The 5,935-nt window shown below is 39.0% G+C and overlaps 1 long non-coding RNA gene across 1 annotated transcript; it reads right to left on the bottom strand.

The window, feature by feature from the left end:
• Nucleotides 1-1,273: 1,273 nt before the first annotated feature.
• On the bottom strand, nt 1,274-5,419 carry LOC309376271. The gene is made up of 3 exons (XR_014171139.1): nt 5,296-5,419; nt 2,049-2,180; nt 1,274-1,393 (listed from the first exon to the last, which is right to left on the bottom strand). It is a non-coding gene; the product is annotated as an uncharacterized lncRNA (long non-coding RNA).
• Nucleotides 5,420-5,935: the final 516 nt, after the last annotated feature.

The raw sequence follows: 5,935 nt of genomic DNA, 5'->3' as shown, positions 1-5,935 counted from the left end.
AACCTTAAACTTTAAAAAGCTTCTCTAATCAGGGTTGCCTTCAGATGTCTCCTAAAATATATAGAATTACTCATCTCCTTTACATCTGATAGGAGGGCTTTCCACAGAGTGGGCGCCACTACTGAGAAGGCCCCTTGCCTGGTTCCCTGTACTTTAATTCTCGCAGTGTGGGAAATGCCAGAAGGACCTTGGTGCTGGATCTCAGTGTCTGGGCTGAGGAGGTCCTGACATACATAATGGGGTAATACCCCCACTGGATTGCACGTGGGGAGTATTGTGGCCCGTTGCCCCCACATGGGCATACAAACAGAAGCTTCTCCTCTGGATACCCCATTTGGGGGAGGGGGTAGGCAGAAACTGCAATCAGTGCTCAGATTAAGACTAAACCTATCAAATGCCCAAGTTGTAAAGATTGCTATGAGGGTGCTGAAAACTAGAGGGCTAGATCCAGTTTCCCAACTGGGAGATTTTTGAAGGGGGTGCACAGTTTCCACCCCTCACATAACAGAGAGATGTGGTTGTCAGCTACAAAAGAAGTACATTGAGTGTACCTTGATTAGCTACAACAGATGGGGTGGGATAGTGATTGCTTTACAGTGCTTGAGCGTGAGAAGAGGGTACCCAACGGGCTGAAGTGACCAAGTTGCTTCTCCCTCTCATCAAACGATCCCCTGGGCCAGAGGAGTGTCAGCTGAAGAAATGAGGAGCTAGTGGAAATTTTCTTTCTGATCTGACCGTTGTGTAGAAATAAATTCACATCACACGAAAGTAAGTTTTAAAGCTTTGCTTGCAGAAACTGGTTTTAAAAGTTTCAAAAGCAATAACTGATACAGTGTCTCTGTTATATGTTTCTATTCTTACATATACTGATCAATCTATAAAATAACAATTACCAATTTGATCCTTCTACGAACATTGCCCTTCCCCAACACCATGACCAAATATCCTTAATTAGATAAATACTGAAACACAACACAGATGTTACAGCAACAACAATTTATTTTGATTGTGAACAAAGGAAAATTTAACCCGTATATCATGAGGCAAAGCCCCCAAGACCCATATTTCTACTTTAGCTTCTCTAACCCCTGCATCACATTTCCAAAATAGAGGACTCAAAATCAAGGGTCCTGTGAATCCCAGTCGCTCTGCAATCCCACCATAGACAAACAACCTCCACCTCCACTAAGTGGTGGACTCCAAAAGGAAAAGGTATTCTCCTCTCCTAATTACCCTTCAAAGTTAAGTGGCTGTGGGGAAGGCAGAGTGTCACAGCATCTTGCCTGGGTTATAGTGCCCAAAAAGTATCCATTATATGGTGATGTCCTCGCCAACTCACAAAAAGATGGGGTCGCACAGCCTTTATAAGATACATCAGGAACCAAACTGTTATCTGGTAAAGAGAAAGGGGCATGGTCACAGGAGTAATGGGTAATAACGGATGTGGGTTTGTGCAGAAGAGAGAGAATAGGAACTTTGTTGTTATTGTTAATGGTATTGCACAAGTATGGAAAGCATGTCAGAATCACATCATGAGATGAATTCTTATTCTTATTCTTATTACCCTGCCCACCTGAATAGGTTGCCCCAGCTGCTGTCAGATGTCTTCTAAAAGTTGTATAGCTGAATATCACACATATGTTTAAAATGTAGAAAACAATTAACTAAATTCTCTTTTAGTTATTATGGGAGATGGGCCCAATCCACACTGAAATTGCATTCCAGATCAGAGCTCCATGGCTGCTTTTACTTTTCAAAAAAGGCTAACAAAAACCCTCTTTTAAAAAACAGTCTCGGATGTAAATTAACAAACAGATTATTTCTCTCTTTCTTACCCCCCCCCCACCGAAATATACAGGCTCATCTATATAAATATGAAGCAAAAGTGAGTCTAACACTGTAATATTTTCAAGAAAAATAAAACCTGTCCCCGCAACACACATGCAAACTATTTTCTGGCATGAAGCCACAAACAGAATGACAGCAACCCATGCACCTTGGCAGGCTTGTTTCTCCTCTCCCACTCCTGGGCAGGCAATGCTACTTACTATGAACAAGGACGAATGAAATGCATTGAGTCTCATTCCCATAACAACTGATAGTTTCCAAGTCCGCACAACCTTCTGAACCAGATGCACGACATGCCTCACACTTTCGCTGATTGCGAACACGTTCTGTGTCTATCAAAAGCAATGACTACAGTTAACACCTAGATCCAACCCATATATCTCCATAAAAATTCCTACATTACAGTTCTATAATTCTCAGAGGTGGTTGCAGTATTCTCCACTGCACTCTGCTTCTGGCATTAAACAAGCAGATTTGGTTACTACCTTGAAAAACTAGACAGAGGTGCCAGCAACTGGGGTGTTGGACTTCGCCTGTCTTATGGTGTGCTTTGGGATGGGAAGAGAGAGAACAGCTAGGTTTCAGGTGGAAGACCGTCCTGTGATTAGCCAGCCCTGGTAGGTTGACCCTGAAAGGGCAACTTTAACAGCAGTTTCTTTCTGCTTGGTGTTTTCTGCTTTGGGTGCTATCTGTCCTTGACAGGAGAAGGGATTAAGAGTTAGCTTTCAAGAGAGAGAAATATGCTGCTGATAGTTTTTCTCTCATTTCTTCTCTTAATATTCATACTGGTACTGCTTTAAAATATGTGTTATATTTTAAAGTCGCAACTGAAATGGGCAAAAAAGAGTTGTACATTGTAGTGGATGACTTGTAAAGTATAGTGCTGGGTTGCCAATGTAGCTAATTTGCCACTGCTGCTTTTTCTGCATTGCTTATCTTCCATTATGCATTGTGGCATGTATTTCTTATTACTATTAAATATATTTATGTATATAATGTTACGTACGTACATTATGTTGTTTCTTTGTTACGTTCTAAACTGTACTGTCACCTATTGAAGAATATATATGTGTATGTTTGTGTGTAAATGTGTTTTTGTGCATTTTATTTATTACTATTATTATTTTGTATGTACACTTAATACTTATAAGAGGCCCCAGGTCTCTGCATGTGTACACACACACACACACACACACACACACACAAACACATAAACACCAGGTAACAGTGTAGGACTTCCTGGAGAGAGCCATGGCAGTTATTTCTCTGCTAGCTCTGCCTGACAGAAGATAATTACATGGTGATTGATAATAGTCAAACAAATAGACTGGCTATTAAATCACTCTGGACATAAGGATGATCTGGGAGTTAGCTCCAAGATGTTGGGATCAAGGTCATTTTTCTACAGCCTAGGCCTTGCAATTTGCACAGGGTTTAGAATGAGCTGGTCATCATGCCTAAATGCCACAAAATTGCCTTATAAGAATCACACCCTCTCTTTTAAAAGCATCTCTTGGTCAATGACATTGTAATGAGAGACACCCCTCCATTTGCTGGGGTGAATCTACAATTGAAAATCTGTGGGTACCACTTTCTGTTGTTGAGAAAACAGAAAGGAAACTAATTATTAAAGTGTCTAAAGTAGAGCAGAAAGCTTGATTTATGGTGGACAAGAAAGATTAAAAAATATGATAGGAACTCCGTTATGTAAAAAATCCATAATCCATAATACTTTTTGTTTGTGTCTTTCTTTGTTCTCTGCCACTAAAGAACTGGAGAAAATGAAAGTGACACTGCCATAATTAGCTATGAGAAAGGAATCTGCAGAAAGGAATCTGCTTTAAGATAACACAGTCACACTTATGGAAGTTCAATTCAGTGGTTATGGAAGTCCAATTCTGTGAGGAAACATTAAAATGGATTAAGTAGCTAATAAGTTTCAGAACATTAAAAGTATCTCTTATGCCAAAGGCACATTTGGATCATCCAGTGACTGTTGGTATTATTCAACCATTGATGGCTGAACAATTAAAAATGATCAGAACAATATTTGATGAAGAAGAAAACGAGTCAGAGGATGATGAAAAGAATGAGCCAGAGGACTCTAATGTGGGAAATGGAAATGGAGAATGTGCAGAGGCTTCAGACCAAATTGATGAAAAGTTGGCAGGACTGGATCAGGAAATAATTCAATTGAAACAGATCGCCATGCAGAAATGGAAATGACTTCCATACAAGAATTTGGAGAAGTAGAAAAGAAAATCACAAATGGTGATTTGGAGAATAATCTGCTTTTGACACTGATGGAGTCAAGAAGGGACAAAGCTTTGTGACTTCAGTCCTGGCCTTTCTTTAGTTCTAGCAGAGAAAAAGTATTCTGCATACAATCCGGAGCCAATAAAGTTATGGTACTTTTTATGGGAGAAGGCTGAAGAAAAAAAATGAAAATGGAAGGTCCAAGAAGAGAAATTTGGGATGCTATCATAAACACAAAAAGAAATGGAACACAATATACAGAGCTGGAAAATGAACCAACAAATTATAATGAGAAACAAAAATTGAATACTGACCCAATGTGTGATCACAACTGAGAGACTTTAATAAGGACATTTTATGGAATTTACTATTATTCAATACAGAGTAATGGTAGTGGTAATTAATACAGGTAAAAGAAAAAGGAAAGAAAAAGGTTAACTTTTATTAATAATATGAACAATTAGGGAAACTTTCTTGGACTTTTTGTAAGAAAAAGAAATGAATGATTCTGATACATCCAGACTGAAAAGACATTGTTAAACAGAAACTGGAGAAGATGGATGTATGCATGGACCAAAGGTTTTCATAATCATATTTTCTTTTCTTTTCTTTGTGTAGAAACAAGTGTACACTCCACTTCCCTAATACTCCTTCCTTTCACCAAGCAGTACACTCAGACAATCCAACCCATGCAGGAGGCCATTTTAAAACCTTGACTGAGGAAACCATCATCACAATCCCAACACCCTTTTTCTCAGCAGTGCTGCTTTTGTAGTTCTCTGGTTGGGGGGCCATCAGCAGCAACTGAGGGCTCCACTCACTTCCTCTCCAGTTCTTCCCAGCAGGACAACTCCCAGAGCTAAGTGGAATAGCAAGGAGCATGGAGGAAATGTATTATTCTCTCCTTCCCCCTCTCTAGTACCCAAAATGCATCCGGAGTGATCCACACACCCAAGTATCATCAGTAAATGATGCCAATAAATGCTTTTGGGCAGTACACATGCTTTCTCTTTGAAATACAGGTTGTGATGCTGATTCTAACACTCTCCCATGTAAACTTGGGAAATGAATCAAGGACTAGAACAGTGTCATTTCTATATAACCAACCAAGGAAGAAATTTGAAACCTCAATGCTATTCATGTTTAGGAATATATACAGATATATAATTCTAAAAGCATGCAGCTACTTACCAGTATCATGTATTTCATCATTGCAGAGAACATCGGCACAGCACTCACGGATAGTCTGTAAGTAACCGTCTACTGTAGTGAAACTGTAATTCTCTTTGGTACAATGTGGAGTACACCCCACTACAAATTTTTCTTTTCTAGAGCCACCTGTGAGAGAGAATTGGAAGGAAATAACTACATCTCCACACACAAAAATCAAGATGATTCTTATTGAGATCTATATAATGCTTTCTAACATATTTGGGGGCTTAATGGGTGATTTAAGAAAAAGAATGGAAGCACTGAATTTAGTTTCTTTAAGAATTAAAAAAAACATGTAAATAGTTGAGGATGTTTCTGTTGAAATTTGGACATAAATGGGAGAAGACTTGTTTTTCTACACACACAAACTGGTAAGCACTCAAAGAGAGTTCATCCATCTATACCTGATATTCACTGAGTTGATTCAGTGGCCCAACTCAAGAATCTGCCTTGTACTATATTTTTTAAGAGGCAAGGGTAGTGTAGAAATTACAGAAATGAATGAAGGAGATGGTAAGAAGAACTGGCAACCCTGGAAAAAGATAAGGCTGGTATGGAGGTCATGAATGTTCACTTCACAGAACAAGTTCATATGAAGTAATAAAATACAGTAAAATAA

Source organism: Podarcis melisellensis (genome assembly GCF_964234715.1).
Source record: "Podarcis melisellensis genome assembly, chromosome: 8".
NCBI classification, from domain to species: domain Eukaryota; kingdom Metazoa; phylum Chordata; class Lepidosauria; order Squamata; family Lacertidae; genus Podarcis; species Podarcis melisellensis.
The sequence above is the reverse complement of the archived record's forward strand: the minus strand, read 5'-3'. Positions and strand labels throughout refer to the sequence as shown.